This window comes from Lampetra fluviatilis, chromosome 47, assembly GCF_964198595.1.
Source record: "Lampetra fluviatilis chromosome 47, kcLamFluv1.1, whole genome shotgun sequence".
NCBI classification, from domain to species: domain Eukaryota; kingdom Metazoa; phylum Chordata; class Hyperoartia; order Petromyzontiformes; family Petromyzontidae; genus Lampetra; species Lampetra fluviatilis.
In genome coordinates this window covers 2666549-2686393 of record NC_136321.1, presented here as the reverse complement: position 1 = coordinate 2686393, position 19845 = coordinate 2666549, and positions in this window count along the sequence as shown.

Below are 19845 nucleotides of genomic sequence, written 5' to 3'. Positions count from 1 at the left end.
CCACCCAAACCACCACCCACACCACCACCCACCCCACCACCCACACCACCACCACCCACACCACCACCAACCACACCACCACCCACACCACCCACACCACCACCACCACCCACACCACCCACACCACAACCACCACCACCCAAACCACCACCCACACCACCCCCCCACACCACCACCCACACCACCACCACCCATACCACCACCCACACCACCACCAACCACACCACCCACACCACCCACACCACCACCCACACCACCACCAACCACACCACCACCCACACCACCACCACCCACACCACCACCAACCACCCCACCACCCACACCACCACCCACACCACCACCACCACCCACACCACCACCAATCACACCACCACCACCACCAACACCCACACCACCACCCACCCCACCACCACCCACACCACCACCCACACCACCACCCACACCACCAACCACACCACCACCCACACCACCACCCAAACCACCACCCACACCACCACCACCCACACCACCACCCACACCACCACCACCCACACCACCACCCACACCACCACCCACACCACCACCCACACAACCAACCACTCCACCACCACCCAAACCACCACCCACGCCACCACCCACACCACGACCACCCAAACCACCACCCACACCACCACCCACACCGCCACCACCCACACCACCACCAACCACACCACCACCAATCACACCACCCCCCACACCACCACCCACGCCACCACCCACACAACCAACCACTCCACCACCACCCAAACCACCACCCACGCCACCACCCACACCACCACCACCCAAACCACCACCCACACCACCACCCACACCGCCACCACCCACACCACCACCAACCACACCACCACCACCCACACCACCACCCACACCACCACCCACGCCACCACCCACACAAACAACCACTCCACCACCACCCAAACCACCACCCACACCACCACCACCCACACCACCACCACCCACACCACCACCCACACCACCACCCACACCACCACCACCCACACCACCACCACCCACACCACCACCAACCACACCACCACCCACACCACCACCCACGCCACCACCCACACAACCAACCACTCCACCACCACCCAAACCACCACCCACACCACGACCACCCACACCACCACCCACACCACCACCACCCACACCACCACCCACACCACCACCAACCACACCACCACCCAAACCACCACCCACACCACCACCACCCAAACCACCACCCACACCACCACCCACACCACCACCCACACCACCACCACCACCCACACCACCACCAACCACACCACCACCCACACCACCCACACCACCACCACCACCCACACCACCCACACCACAACCACCACCACCCAAACCACCACCCACACCACCCCCCACACCACCACCCACACCACCACCACCACCCACACCACCACCCACACCACCACCAACCACACCACCACCCACACCACCCCCACCACCACCCACACCACCACCAACCACACCACCACCCACACCACCACCCACACCACCACCAACCACCCCACCACCCACACCACCACCCACACCACCACCACCACCCACACCACCACCAATCACACCACCACCACCACCAACACCCACACCACCACCCACACCACCACCACCACCCACACCACCACCCACACCACCACCACCACCACCAACACCCACACCACCACCGACACCACCACCGACACCACCACCCACACCACCACCCACACCACCACCACCACCCACACCACCACCAATCACACCACCACCACCACCAACACCCACACCACCACCCACACCACCACCCACACCGCCACCACCCACACCACCACCAACCACACCACCACCACCCACACCACCACCCACACCACCACCCACGCCACCACCCACACAACCAACCACTCCACCACCACCCAAACCACCACCCACACCACCACCCACACCACCACCACCCACTCCACCACCCACACCACCACCACCCACACCACCACCACCCACACCACCACCAACCACACCACCACCCACACCACCACCCACGCCACCACCCACACAACCAACCACTCCACCACCACCCAAACCACCACCCACACCACGACCACCCACACCACCACCCACACCACCACCACCCACACCACCACCCACACCACCACCAACCACACCACCACCCAAACCACCACCCACACCACCACCACCCAAACCATCACCCACACCACCACCCACACCACCACCCACACCACCACCACCACCCACACCACCACCAACCACACCACCACCCACACCACCCACACCACCACCACCACCCACACCACCCACACCACAACCACCACCACCCAAACCACCACCCACACCACCCCCCACACCACCACCCACACCACCACCACCACCCACACCACCACCCACACCACCACCAACCACACCACCACCCACACCACCCACACCACCACCCACACCACCACCAACCACACCACCACCCACACCACCACCACCCACACCACCACCAACCACCCCACCACCCACACCACCACCCACACCACCACCACCACCCACACCACCACCAATCACACCACCACCACCACCAACACCCACACCACCACCCACACCACCACCACCACCCACACCACCACCCACACCACCACCACCACCACCAACACCCACACCACCACCGACACCACCACCGACACCACCACCCACACCACCACCCACACCACCACCACCACCCACACCACCACCAATCACACCACCACCACCACCAACACCCACACCACCACCCACACCACCACCACCACCCACACCACCACCCACACCACCACCACCACCAACACCCACACCACCACCGACACCACCACCACCACCATCCACACCACCACCAATCACACCACCACCACAACCGCCTCGGCTGCTTTGCGGTGAGGCTGTAAGCACTGGTGCCTTTAGCAAGCCGCTGGACACGAAATGAACGATGTTTGTTGTGACGAGATGATATGAGTTGATGAGAAGGGTGGCAGCACATGACGAATCGTGATGGTGATGCAAACAATTAACGACGATGAAAGCGACAATTAGTGCTTAATGAATGACGAGCGCGTGTGATGAATGGGCACGGAAGTTGGCAATCGGGGATCGCGGCGCTAATGATGTATGCATTTCTGCCAAACTTCTTTCGCACCGTACGTAGCCAACCGTGCTCGTCGGAGGTGCTGGGGAAGGACAACAAACTCGACACACAAAGCAGCGCTAAAGAGATGAGTTCGCAATCGAGACTGTGGTTTCGTTGGGGTGGGGGGGAGGGGCAGGTGAGGCTGGGCTTGTCGGCTGCCTGCCTGGAGGTCGACTCAACCCACGGGGAGAGAACGCCTTCGACCGATGAAGACGTCGCTTAGTCGCTCAAGTCAACCCTTGCTGGGAATAGGTAAGTGAACACACAGGTAAGTGAACACAAACAGGTAAGTGAACACACACAGGTAAGTGAACACACACAGTTAAGTGAACACACTCACGGGTAAGTGAACACACACAGGTAAGTGGACACACACAGGTGAACACACACACAGGTGAACACACACACAGGTAAGTGAACACACACAGGTAAGTAAACACACACAGGTAAGTGAACACACTCACGGGTAAGTGAACACACACAGGTAAGTGAACACACACACAGGTAAGTGAACACACACAGGTAAGTGAACACACACAGGTAAGTGAACACACACACGGGTAAGTGAACACACACACAGGTAAGTGAACACACACAGTTAAGTGAACACACTCACGGGTAAATGAACACACACAGGTAAGTGAACACACACAGGTGAACGCACACACAGGTAAGTGAACACACACACGGGTAGGTGAACAACTGGGCAACTGGTTGCAGTGGACGCGGTGAAGCGATCCAGTTGAATGCAACTGGTTGTAGAGGCGGCCTAAGGGGCCGTCCATAAATGACGTCACGCGATTTTTGACCCCCCCCCCTCCCATCGTCACACGGCGTCACAAAAAGTCAGAGCCCCCCTCAAATATGACGTCACAAAGCTCTACCCCCCCCCCCCCAAAAACCATATTTCCATTTTAAAAATAAAACATGCTTCAAATCGCTTTAAACTATTGTCATTGTAGCGTGTATTTAATGTGGCGCTGCACTCTGATGTTGTAGGAGAAAATATTTATACTGGTAGGAAACTCCTGGTTACACCAGCCCACAGGGGATTATTGTGTCCGTCGTGCAGGGAGGGGCTGGGTGGGGAGGGAGAGGCTGGGTGGGGAGGGGAGGGTGGAGAGGGGCTGGGTGGGGAGGGTGGGGAGGGGGCTGGGTGGGGAGGGTGGGGTTGGGTGGGGGGTGAGAGGGGTGGGGCTGGGTGGGGAGGGGCTGGTCACCCCGTGGTGCCCTTATAAAACTCAACGTTTAACCTACTCACGCCGGCTTGTGCCCGTCCTCACATTCGGCCATATTTGCGGAATACACCACGCCGCCGTTGACCCTGGCCATTGACCGAGCAACCCAACGTTCTTACCAGCTCCCTCCGCAGGAATGTGTTTAAAAAGTCTATTTAATTAAGCAGAACGTGTTGTCTATATTTATTTAAAGTTGCGTATTTTGATGTATTTTGATGTGACGTCACATTTCTCAAACCCCCTCCCCCCCTCGTCACACATCGTCAAAAATGTCTCCCTCCCTAGGTGCGTGACGTCATTTATGGACGGCCCCTAAGGTGTCGATTCTGGTCCACGTACGCGCACACGTACGCGCACACGCACGCACACACGAATACGCACACAGACAAAGACACACACGCATACACACACACGCACACCTCCAAGCACACACACACAAACAGATACACACACGCAGACACACACACACGCAGACACACACACACACACACGCAGGCACATACACACACGCAGGCACACAAACACACACGCAGACACACACACGCAGGCACACACACACGCAGACACCCACACACGCAAGCACACACACACATTCTAGATTTGAAGCTCACACACACACACGCAGGCACACACACACGCAAGCACACACGCAGACAAACACACACGCAGACACAAACACACACGCAGACACACACACGCACGCACACACGAATACGCACACAGACAAAGACACACACGCAGGCACACACACACACGCAGGCACACACACAACAACAACAACCGCCATTCGCCACTAAGTGGCGGTGACGTCACCACGACGCTTGTGCCAGGCCATGTGCACCTTGAGGCAACGTGAAGTGTCGAACGCCCGCTGGCAGGAGGTCACGGGGCAGACCCAGGTGCCACGGGTCGACTGACTGAGATGACCGAGATTACTGGCTGATGCACCACCTGTGCCCCCTACTGTACCAACTTAGTGTGCTTTAGCCACCCAGCGCTCCGCTCGTTGTTGTGAGCATCGCTCCTCCGCCCTCCGTTGTTGTTGGAGGGCGACTGCCTCCAACTGCCCAGTAGCGTCCTTCACGAGCCTCCTCCACAGAGGCCGATCTTGACACCGCTGGTACCAGTCATCGGCAAGTCCACTCAGCTCCACGTCCTCCTGTACCACATCACTCCATCTCTTCTCTAGCCTGTGCCGCGCCCGTTTGGCCCCCTCGATCCGGCCGAACAAAAGCTGTTTAGGCATGCGGTGGCTGGGCATGCGGGCTACATGACCCAGCCAACGCAGCCTTGCCTGCCGGAGGAGCTCACCGATGGGACTTTGCCCAGATCTCTCAAGGATTTCTGAGCTTCTCACACAATCCAGCCTGGTTAAACCCAGGATGGATCGTAGGCAGGCCAGCTTAAATGTTTCCAACCACACACACACAGACACACACACACACGCAAGCACAACGACCAATACTCCTCCGTTTCGCCTTGGGGCAAGTGCTGTTAGCGAGCACCTATGAAGGCCGGCACGGCACACGAGGGGGTGGGTGGCCAGCAACACGCCCTGCCTCCTTTGTCTCCCCAGTGGCGATGTTCACACATCGCACCAGGTACTCATTTAAGGCTGAGTCGATCTAAAGCGAGGCCGAGGACTGATGCAATTAATCGTAACTGGTGTTGGCCGTGAACCTCTCCACGCAAAGACACGCGTTTTAATTGTTTGATGCTAATTAGTGGCGCGCGGTGATTGTATGGAGCTGATTATAGCAGCTGATAAGCACTTAATTGGCGAAGTTGCAGTTGACCTTAACACACGCGACACAAAGAGGGAGGGAGACCAGGACGGCAGCTGCCAGGATACGAACCTCCAACTCCCCCCCCCCCGATTCTACTCTCAATTGCGCTGTTCTCGACGTCATCACAAAGACGAAAAATCCGTTCGGAAATCTTCGTGTTTAGAGAACTGCCCGCGAAAGTGGATGTCACAGAGATACCTCTGAGATGGCTTCTTATTCCTCTTCAAGTGACCCCTGCTCCACACACAGCTGGAGGAAGAATTTCCCCATTCGCTCGGCATATGAGAGTACTGTTCTTTGTATGGCCACCAAACCAATATGTTGATTATCAGCCATTGGTAACCTTGCTGAGACCATCAACTCACTGCACTTGAGAAGCCGGTTTAGTCACATCCCAGTCTAAGTGAGTCTCTATATGAGTCTGTGGGTCTCCATGTGAGTCTGTGGGTCTCTCTGTGGGGTTATGGGGTCATCTCGGTCATCTCAGTCAGTCGACCCGTAGCACCTGGGTCTGCCTCCTGCCAGCGGGCGTTCGACACTTCACGTGGCCTCAAGGTGCACATGGCCTGGCACAAGCGTCGTGGTGAAGTCACCGCCACTTAGTGGCGAATGACGGTTGTTGTTATGGGGTCTGTGTGTGAATCTATATATGACTGCGTGATTCTATGGGTCTTTATGTGAGTCTGTGGGTCTCTCTGTGAGTTTATGGGTCTATGTGTCAGTCTAGGGGTTACTATGTGTTTCTATGAGTCTCTCTGTGAGTCTATGGGTCTCTATATGAGTCTATGGGTCTCTATATGAGTTTGTGGGTCTCTATGTGAGTCTGTGGGTCTCTCTGTGAGGTTATGAGGTCTGTGTGTGAGTCTATGGGTGACTGCGTGATTCTATGGGTCTCTCTGTGAGTTTATGGGTCTATGTATCAGTCTACGTGTCACGATGTGAGTCTATGAGTTTATTTGTGAGTCTATGGACATTTATGTGACTGTGGGTCTCTATATGGATTCGAACTCAGGCTTTTAGGGGTGCCGACTCACATGTCTAACCTCCCTCATTTGCTCTCTGCCCCCCCCCACCACCACTTTAATTAAACCCCCACATATTTTTTCTTAACCCTTAATGGCGATTAGTAAGCAGGGGAAATGAATTCACCACTCAACATTACAATCAACAAATAACTCTACAAGACGGCGCCATTTACAAGATAGTGATCGCCCCCACCACATCCCGCCTCTAGAAGGCGGGAAACCCCCCGGCCCGCCTTTTTAGACAAGCCACGCCCAGCGCGATGACAATACTGATGACGTCACCACGCTCCGCCCATCCGTGTGTATTCTCTAACTCGGCCTCAAATTAGTTGGTCGACTCAACATCAAATGAATACCCGGTGGAGTGTGAAAATATCGCCAGAAGCGGCCGGGTGTGGAGCTGGCCACCGCCCCCCCCCCCCCCACAAATCTGCAAACCTGTTCCTGGGGGTCAGAGGTTGGATCACCGTTCTTTCCCCAAATGATGGTAATAGGTCTGGCGCTGCAGGTTACTTTTTTGATGGAGTTAAAGAGCGATGTGTAGTCGTGGGCCATTGAGGCAGACTCCATCTCCTCCGTTGTTATTGAGCTGATCTGGCCCATGCCTTCCAATCACTCCAGACCAGGTGCTAGAATCATGACCAACTCGGGCATTGAAGTCAACCAACAAGATGACTCTATCCCGAGGGGCCATTTTAGCTCATGCCTGTGACAGGAGGTCATAGAAGGCATCTGACTCATCGGCCTTGCCTGCATCCCTCCACGGATGTTCGTCTTCGGTGGGGGCATAAGAAACAACGACCACCACTCCTCGCTTCTGGTTGATGGGAAGGCGAGCCCAAAGTAGTCTGGGGCTTACAGCTTCCCACACCTCTCGGCCACGCTCCCACGCCCCCTTCATTCTTTGGTCTGAAGAAGAGCCACTCCCTGTTGTTTGGCAGTCTCCTGCCCCGAGTAGAGGACTGTCCACCCCTCATGGTGGCAGGAGCCAGAGCCCGTCCACCGGATATCCTGAATACCACAGAGATCCAGGCGGTACCGATCCAGCTCCCAACAGAGGAGTAGCAGCCTCTCCACCGCAGTGAGCGTTCGAACATTCCACGTGGCTTTTATGTTGTTTCTGGAGGAGCCCCGAGGGTAAGGATTCAGTCTCCTGGCTCCGCCAAATGGGGTTTGGCCAGGAGACGCCATAGACGCCTGTCCCCGCGGGACCTCCAGCACAAACTTAGTTACATTTCTTAATTGTGGTTTGGTGGTAATTAATTGAAGGTGGAGGGGTTATCAGCCCTTCCCACCCGTCCAGAGCCCCATTTGTCCACCGTGGTGGTTACAAACGCCACGAGGGGAATGGCCAATCTAATTTGGCCCTCCCTCCACGACACTGACCACCACAGCGTTGCCGTCCGGCACCCACGAGGAGGTAGGGGTTGTTTTTTCCGTACACACACGCACACTCACACACTCACACACGCACACACTCACACACTCACACACGCACACACTCACACACGCACACACTCACAAATTAACACACGCACACTCACACACGCACACACTCACAAATTCACACACGCACACTCACACACGCACACACGCACACACTCACACACTCACACACGCACACACTCACACACTCACACACTCACACACTCACACACGCACACACTCACACACTCACACACGCACACACTCACACACGCACACACTCACACACGCACACACTCACAAATTCACACACGCACACTCACACACGCACACACTCACACACGCACACTCACACACTCACACACGCACACACTCACACACTCACACACGCACACACTCACACACGCACACACTCACAAATTCACACACGCACACTCACACACGCACACACTCACACACGCACACACTCACACACGCACACACTCACACACTCACACACGCACACACTCACACACTCACACACTCACACACTCACACACTCACACACGCACACACTCACACACGCACACACTCACAAATTCACACACGCACACTCACACACGCACACACTCACACACGCACACTCACACACTCACACACGCACACACTCACACACTCACACACGCACACACTCACACACGCACACACTCACAAATTCACACACGCACACTCACACACGCACACACTCACACACGCACACACTCACACACGCACACACTCACACACGCACACACTCACACACGCACACACTCACACACTCACACACGTACACACTCACACACTCACACACGCACACACTCACACACTCACACACGCACACACTCACACACTCACACACGCACACACTCACACACGCACACACTCACAAATTCACACACGCACACTCACCCACGCACACACTCACACACGCACACACTCACACACGCACACACTCACACACGCGCACACTCACACACGCACACACTCACACACTCACACACGCACACACTCACACACGCACACACTCACAAATTCACACACGCACACACTCACACACGCACACACTCACACACGCACACACTCACACACGCACACACTCACACACGCACACACACACACTCACACACGCACACACTCACACACGCACACTCACACACGCACACACTCACGCACACACTCACACACTCACACACTCACACACGCACACACTCACACACGCACGCACACACTCACACACGCACACACTCACACACGCACACACTCACACACGCACACACACACGCACACACTCACACACGCACACACTCACACACGCACACACTCACACACGCACACACTCACACACTCACACATGCACACACTCACACACGCACGCACACACTCACACACGCACACACTCACACACGCACACACTCACACACGCACACACTCACACACGCACACACACACACACTCACACACGCACACACTCACACACGCACACACTCACAAATTCACACACGCACACTCACACACGCACACACTCACACACGCACGCACGCACACACTCACACACGCACACACTCACACACGCACACACTCACACACGCACACACTCACACACGCACACTCATACAGAAAAGAGAACGACCCACGGTGTATCCGTACCAGACTGTTGGGGCGCGAGCACCTATGAAGGCTGACACGGTACACGAGGGATTAGATGGCCAGAACCACACCCGACCGTCTTTGTCTTCCCAGTGGTGACGATTTTACGCACTGAACTAGGTACTCATTTGCGGCTGAGTCGACCTAAGCGAGGCCCAGTACCAGTCTAGATAATCGTCACTACTGTTGGCTGCGAGCAGGAATCGAACTCGGATGGCCGGTTTCGTAGCGCAGCGCGCCATCCGTTACACTACCGCTCCACACGCGCGTGCACATTCACGTACACACACACGCGCGTGCACATTCACGTACACACACACGCGCGTGCACATTCACGTACACACACACGCGCGTGCACATTCACGCACACACACACGCGCGTGCACATTCACGGACACACACACGCGCGTGCACATTCACGTACACACACACGCGCGTGCACATTCACGGACACACACACGCGCGTGCACATTCACGTACACACACACGCGCGTGCACATTCACGCACACACACACGCGCGTGCACATTCACGTACACACACACGCGCGTGCACATTCACGTACACACACACGCGCGTGCACATTCACGGACACACACACGCGCGTGCACATTCACGTACACACACACGCGCGTGCACATTCACGTACACACACACGCGCGTGCACATTCACGGACACACACGCGCGCGTGCACATTCACGGACACACACACGCGCGTGCACATTCACGTACACACACACACGCGCGTGCACATTCACGGACACACACGCGCGCGTGCACATTCACGGACACACACGCGCGCGTGCACATTCACGTACACACACGCGCGCGTGCACATTCACGTACACACACACACGCGCGTGCACATTCACGTACACACACACACACACACGCGCGTGCACATTCACGTACACACACACACGCGCGTGCACATTCACGGACACACACGCGCGCGTGCACATTCACGTACACACACACGCGCGTGCACATTCACGTACACACACGCGCGCGTGCACATTCACGTACACACACACACACACACGCGCGTGCACATTCACGTACACACACACACACACACGCGCGTGCACATTCACGTACACACACACACACACACACGCGCGCGTGCACATTCACGTACACACACACGCGCGCGTGCACATTCACGTACACACACGCGCGCGTGCACATTCACGTACACACACACACGCGTGCACATTCACGTACACACACACACGCGCGTGCACATTCACGTACACACACACGCGCGTGCACATTCACGTACACACACGCGCGCGTGCACATTCACGTACACACACACGCGCGTGCATATTCACGTACACACACACACGCGCGTGCACATTCACGTACACACACACGCGCGTGCACATTCACGTACACACACGCGCGCGCGTGCACATTCACGTACACACACACGCGCGTGCACATTCACGTACACACACACGCGCGCGTGCACATTCACGTACACACACACGCGCGTGCACATTCACGTACACACACGCGCGCGCGTGCACATTCACGTACACACACGCGCGCGTGCACATTCACGTACACACACACGCGCGCGTGCACATTCACGTACACACACACGCGCGCGTGCACATTCACGTACACACACACACGCGCGTGCACATTCACGTACACACACACACGCGTGCACATTCACGTACACACACACACACGCGCGCACACAGAGACAGGGCCGCTCCCAAAATGTGGTTTGCGAAAAAATGTGGCCGTGTAGCCGCGACCTGGGGAGCGAGAAGGAGAGGGGGCGATCAAACAAAACCCAGACGCGCGATGAACAAAGAAATAGCGAGCGAGCGAGCGAGAACGAGAGAGAGAGCGAGTAAGTGAATGAGAGAGCAAGAGGTCGAGTGAGAGGGAGGTGGATGAGAGGATGGATGGAGGGTGACAGTCTCTCCCTCTTCGTTCCAGCTCCTTGTTCACTCCCTCTCCTCTTTCAGCGTCGCTCTGAAGAACACGAACTGCAAAATCGATGCTCCCACGATTCACGCCATCACATTCGCACTTCTGCTCCCCAATGTATGCTCACACACACAAGCATTTGTTTTTATTACACATCCCATGAGCCACACAGATATGTCATCTGCCTCTCCTGGTATGCAGGGGGTCCTGAGTTTGATCCAGACCCTGACGCCTGCTGTATATGTTCAGTTTGCGTGTTCTCTCTCTCCCCGTGGTGGCGTGTATTTTTCTCTGGGTCCAACGGTTTGCCCCTCCACATTTAGAATCAATCTGCGCTTGGAGTATTTGGCTGCTATAAATGTCCACGTGATAGGCCGTCCACATGATAAGCCACGCCGTTGAGCAATCATTTGTGGCCAGGCCACTTCTGAAAAGGAGCTACATAGTTCAGTGGGCTTCATCTGGTAGAATAAAATAAATAAGTGAATGTTTCATCAGATATTGGTTAGGCACAAAGGTAAAACTTCGATTTAAAGCCTTCGTGACTGCAGGGAATCATCTTCTTGGTGCTTTCGGTAAAGTCACGTAGAAGGGAAATAATAAAGTAATAAAAATAAAACATAATAAAATAATTTTCACGACGTTTCGGCCACAACGCAAGCAGCCGTCCTCAGGTGAAGACCAGGTCTGTCGGGGAGACAGCGTCTTCACCTGAGGACGGCTGCTTGCGTTGTGGCCGAAACGTCGTGAGAATTTTTTTTTTTATTTCCCTGCTACGTGACTTTACCGAAAGAACCAAAAAGAAAAAAAAGGTAAAACTCTTCGGCAGTCGGACATTGATTCGAACAAATCATAGGCATTCGTGCAAGTCAACCCTGACTGCGGTGCTGATGAGACACTGATAAATAATGATTGAAACCGTGTTTTTTGCCTCGTGTTGAACTCAATGCTGCTGAAATGATGCTCTCTCAGAGTGCTGATGGGATGCGTAGAAAAGTACAGGTATTGTTTATTAGGTCGCCACTAAGGACATCGATGGATTCGCAAGTTGAGGCGGTGGTGGTGGTGAAGGCTGTGATGGTGCTGATGGTTCTGCTGGTGGTGGTCGTGGTGGTGGCGGTGGTGATGGTTCACTCACGGCAAAGTTCAAAACTAAACCAACAACATCCCACCAAAAAAAAGAACAAAAACACTAAAACCACCAAGTGACCACCAGCAAAAACAACAAAACAACGCAAAAACACAAAAAACAACAATTCACCCGCTCATTCACCTTCTCGCCAACCCACTCACGCACCCGCCCACTCACTCACTTCCCGCTAAATCACTCACCCGCTCAGTCACCCACTCACTCACCCGCTAAGTTACTCACCCACCCGCTCACTCACTCGCCCACTCGTTCACCCACCCCGCCCACTCACTCACTCACTCACCGATCCGCTGACTCACTCGCGTACTCACTCACCCGCCCACTCTCCCCCTCGCTGCGTCACTCGCCCACCCGCTCACTCACTCGCCCACTTACCCACCCGCTCGCTCACCCGCCCACTCAACCACCCGCTCACTCACTCGCCCACTTACCCACCCGCTTGCTCACCCGCCCACTCAACCACCCGCTCACTCACTCGCCCACTTACCTACCCGCTCGCTCACCCGCCCACTCAACCACCCGCTCACTCACTCGCCCACTTACCCACCCGCTCGCTCACCCGCCCACTTAACCACCCGCTCACTCACTCGCCCACTTACCCACCCGCTCGCTCACCCGCCCACTCAACCACCCGCTCACTCACTCGCCCACTCCGCCTCCACGCTCAGTCGGAGTGGCCCCATGAGCACGCGCTCCACACGGGTCCCACCGCAACCACTTGTTTTTCCTGGAGAGGGTTCGTCTGTGGTTCTGACATCACGGATGCTGTGGTTCTGGTTTAGGGTCAGGGGAGGGGGCAGAGTCGGGGAAGAGAGGGGAAGAAATAGGAAGAGGGAGGGAGAGCGGGCGGAGAGAGAGGGGGGTAGGGGGTTACTGGTGTAACAGGGAGACATGACCTTTCTCATACTCACTCGCACATCATCCTCTTCCTCAACATCATCTTCTCATCTCATCTCCTCCTCCCTCCACCTCATCATTCTCATCTGCTGAATTGCTCTCCTTCTCCTCCTCCCTCTCATCTTCTCCCCCCTTCCCACTCCTCGCCTCCGACTTATTCCATCATCTCACCCTTGCTGCCTCTCTTCGTCCTCCCCTCCTCCGCCACGTGACTTTTCAGCCGATCCAGGTGCACCATGGGATCCTCCTAGCGGCTGGCGCGCTCACTTTATGGGCGAGCGGTAGGGGAGGGGGGGCACTTTCTAAGAAGGGGGGGGCGCGAGACATTCGGATGAGATGAGGAGGAGGGGTGCGGTGGAATAGGAACGCCGGGGTTGGGGGGGGGGTCAGCCTAGCCCCCCCCCCCCCTCTTATATCTGCGTCCCATTTCATTTGGCAGCGATACGCGTGGATGTTGTGCACGCACCTGTACAGGCATCCCACCCCCCCCCCCCCCTGAATACCCCACCGATGCAGCCCCCCCTCGATACATCACTTCCAATCGCCCTAACGCGCCGAGATTGAAGCAGAAGCAATATCGCGAAGAGCTGAGAGTCACTGCTGGTTGAACCCCACCACCACCTCCACCACCACAATCACTCCAACACCACCACCACCACCTCCACCACCACAATCACTCCAACACCGCCACCACCACCACAATCACTCCAACACCACCATTAGCTCCGCCACTACAATCACTCCACCACTCTGATCACGACAACCTCCACCACACTCGAAACACCATCACCACAATCACTCCAACATCACCACCACTGTAACCACTACAATCTCCACCACACTCGAAGCACCATCACGAGAATCACTCCATCATCACCACCACTGTAACCACTACAACCTCCACCATTCTTTAAACACCATCACGACAATCACTCCAACATCACCACCACTGTAACCACCACGACTCTGATGAGCATGGTTGGCTACGTACGGTGCGAAAGAAGTCTACCATACTTACACACTCCAAACACCGCCACTGCAATCACTCCAACACCACAACGACTCTAACCGTCACCACCTTCACTCCAACCACCACCACCATGACCACCACCATGACCACCACCATCACCACCACCATCACCACCACCATCACCACCACCATGACCACCACGATCACCACCACCATGATCACCACCATCACCACCACCATCACCACCATCACCACCACCGCCACTACCTTCACCCTAACCACCACCATGACCACCATCACCACCACCACCATCACCACCACCATCACCACCATCACCACCACCATCACCACCACCACCACCACCTTCACCCTAACCACCACCATGACCACCATCACCACCACCATCACCACCACCGCCACCACCACCATCACCACCACCATCACCACCACCATAACCACTACCATCACCACCATAACCACCACCATCACCACCACCATCATCACCACCATCACCGCCACTCCGCGTTCCTCCCCCCGTGGGCCGGGTCCCGCGCCGGGCTTCGTGCCGCACTCCCACAGACCCCCCCCCCTCCCACCACTTCTTTACCCCCCCCCCCCCCCCCCACAGATTAATTCACTCAGAGCTACACAATGTGCGTTACAGCGGCAGCAGCCGGGGTAGTGGGGGGGGAGTCAGTGCCCCCTAGATGGAGACGTTTGCACAACTGGGATGGGTGGCAAGATGGAGGGATGTATGGGTGCCACGTGCAGTGAGCTGACTGCAAGGCATGGGGTTGGCCAGATAGAGAGACAGTGACAGACCAGGAGCACAGACAATCGGACAGACGTACACAGACAAAGACACGCAGAGACGCAGCGAGAACAGCCAATAAGTGGCGGTTACGTTAGGACAGCGCTTGTGCCAGTCTAGGTGCACCGTGAGGCCCCGGGAAGTGTCGGAGGCTCGCTGACAGGAGGTTCCGGGACAGACCCAGGTGCCATGGGTTGACTGACTCGTTGTTGTGAGCGTCGCTCCTCCGCCCTCCGTTGTTGGAGGGCGACTGCCTCCAACTGCCCAGTAGCAGCGTCCATCACGAGCCTCCTTCACAAATGTTGATTTTGACACCGCTGGTACTGGTCATCGACAAGTCCACTCAGCTCTACATCCTCCTGTACCGCATCAGCCCATCACTTCTCAAGCCCGTGCCGCGCCCGTTCAACCCCATCTATCCGCACAAACAGAAGCTGCTTGGGCATGCGGTGGCTGGCCATGCGGGCTACATGACCCAGCCAACGCAGCCTTGCCTTCGGAAGAGATCACCGATGGGACTGCGTCCAGGTCTTTCAAGGGCCTGTGAGCTCCTCACACAATTCAGCGTGGTTAAACCCAGGATGGATCGTAGGCAGGCGAGCCCGAATGTTTCCAGCCGGCGTAGATGTTCCTGTGAAGAGGGGTGCACGTTTTCACAAGCGTAAAGAAGGGAGGGCGTTACTGTGGCCAAGAGCTGGAGCTTCGTGTGGAGCGACAGACCAGGTAGCTTCCACACGGCACCGTTGGGCAGCTGATGCAAAGAAAATGCCGCTCGACTGATTACGCGAGTGACATCTGCTACCTCAAACCGGAGATGATCAGAGACAAAACACACAAAGACAACTTTTTGGGGCAAGTGCAGTTAGCGAGCACCTATGAAGGCCGGCACACGAGAGGGTGGGTGGCCAGCACCACGCCCGGCCGCTTTTGTCTCCCCAGTGGCAATGTTTACACACCGCACCAGGTACTAATTTGCAACTGAGTAGACCTAGGGGAGGCCCAGAACGGGTCCAGTTGTTGGCCGTGAAGCGGGAATGGAACTAGGGTCACCGTGTATGTAGCGCGGCGCGATGACCGCTACACTACCACTCTCCACAAAACACGCGCACACACACAGGCTCACAGACACACACACACAGGCTCACAGACACACACACACAGGCTCACAGACACACACACAGGCTCACAGACACACACACACAGGCTCACAGACACACACACACAGGCTCACAGACACACACACAGGCTAAACAGACACACACACACAGGCTCACAGACACACACACACACAGGCTCACAGACACACACACACAGGCTCACAGACACACACACAGGCTCACAGACACACACACACAGGCTCACAGACACACACACACAGGCTCACAGACACACACACACAGGCTCACAGACACACACACAGGCTCACAGACACACACACACAGGCTCACAGACACACACAGGCTCACAGACACACACACAGGCTCACAGACACACACACACAGGCTCACAGACACACACACACACAGGCTCACAGACACACACACAGGCTCACAGACCCACACATAGACACACAGACACACACACACAGGCTCACAGACACACAGACACCAAAACAGACGCAGAGCAACACACACAGTCACACAGACAAATTCACCATTTCACATTGTGAGGCTCCCAGCACCACCCCCACCCACTATGAGGAGGTGGGGGGGGAGTCTGGGAGTCGGTGTGTCACCGTGCCCCAATCACCCCCTGCGGACACCACGAAGTCTGCTCGACCTGCCCGTGTGTGTTGTACACGCCTCGCGTGCGCGCGAGTGTGTCTGCGTGTGTGTGAGACCACTCGGGAAACACAGACGGCCGGGCGTGGTGCTGCCCATCCACCCCCTTCGTAGGTGTTCGCTGACAGCACTTGCCCCGAAAGTCGTTTGAGACTATACGGGGGATCTGTGTCTTTGTGTCTATGAGACCGTGTGTGTGTGCTGGGAGCGCGCCGCGGTTCGAACCTGGCAACCCGAGGTCGATTCCTGCTCACGGCCAACAAAGATGACGATTATGTAAACCAGCCCTGGGCCTCCCCTAGGTCGACTTGGCGATAAATGAGCACGTGGTGCTGTGTGTAATCATCGCCAACGGCGGTCGGGCGTGATCCTGGTCACCCACCCCTTCTAGTGTGCCGTGCCGGCCTTAATAGGTGCTCGCTAACAGCACTTGCCCTAACAGCCTGCGTAGGCTGCGTGGATGATCTTTGTCGCTGTGTGTGTGTGTCCACCCGGAGGTCAGTGCGTCCGCCTATGGGAGATATGGACGGCTCGTTGGCAGCCTTCATCCAGCAGTGGATAGTTCATGGCTGATGAGAATGTTGATGATTTTCAGCTTAAACCCCCTGGCACCCTGTGACTCAAGTTGGCACCGACCTGAACCATGAATCGAACTTGGACTTTAATATCCCGCGGGAGAAGGATTTGTAGGGGGTGGTGTAGGGTAGGGGGGGGGGGGCACGCGGAGGGGGGGGGGGCTCTGGGGGTCATGACCCCAGTGGGGGGGGCAGGGGGAGGGAGGAACTTCCGATGCATGGGACCTGGGAAAGTGTTTATGGACGAACATCAACAGCCCAGGCCGGGCAGACTAAACAGAGATGAGACTGTGCGTGCGTGTGCGTGTGTGTGCGTGCGTGTGTGTGTGTGTTTACTCCTGCGCGGACACGCTGGTCGCTCTGTGTGTGCGTGTGTGTGTTGGGGCAACTGCTGTTAGGAGCTCGCTAACAGCACTTGCCCCAACAGTCTGTTCAATCTACATGGGGGATCTTTGCCTTTTGTATGTGAGTGTGGGGAGCGGTAGTGTAGCGGTTAGCGCGCTGCGCTATGAACCCGGCGACACGGGTTCGATTCCCGCTCACGGCCAACACCCGCAGTGACGATTATCTGGACTTGTATTGCGCCTCGCCTCAGTCGCAAATGGGTACCTGGTGCTGTTTTATAAACGTCACTGGGAAGACAAAGGCGGTTGGGTGTGGTGCTGTCCACCCACGGCCTTGTGTACCGTTCCGGCCTTAATAGGTGCTCGCTAACAGCACTTGCCCCCAACAATTTGTTGAGGTTATACGGAGGATCTTTGTTTTTGTGTGTGTGAATATGTGAATGTATTTGTGTGTGTGTGAATGTCTGTATGATTGTATGTGTATGGGTGTTTGTAAGAGTGTGTGATTGTGTATACGACTATGTGCGTCAATGTGTGAATGAGTGTGTTTTACCCGCTGCCCGGATATGTGTGTGTGTGAACGTGTGTGAACGTGTGTGTGAGAGTGTGTGAGAGTGTGTGAGTGAATGTGTGTGTGTGTGAGTGTGTGAGTGAATGTGTGTGAGAGTGTGTGAGAGTGTGTGAGTGAATGTGTGTGTGTGTGTGAGTGTGTGAGTGAATGTGTGTGAGAGTGTGAGAGTGAGTGAGTGAGCGTGTGTGTGAGCGTGTGAGCGTGTGAGTGAATGTGTGTGTGTGAGCGTGTGAGTGAATGTGTGTGTGTGTGTGAGCGTGTGAGTGAATGTGTGTGTGTGAGCGTCGTGGTGACGTCACCGCCACTTAGTGGCGAATGGCGGTTGTTGTTGTTGTTGTGTGTGTGAGTGAATGTGCGTGTGTGTGTGAGTGAATGTGTGTGTGTGTGAGTGAATATGTGTGTGTGAGAGTGTGTGTGAGAGTGTGTGAGTGAATGTGTGTGTGAGTGAATTTGTGTGTGTGAGAGTGTGTGAGTGAACGTGCATGTGTTCGACAGT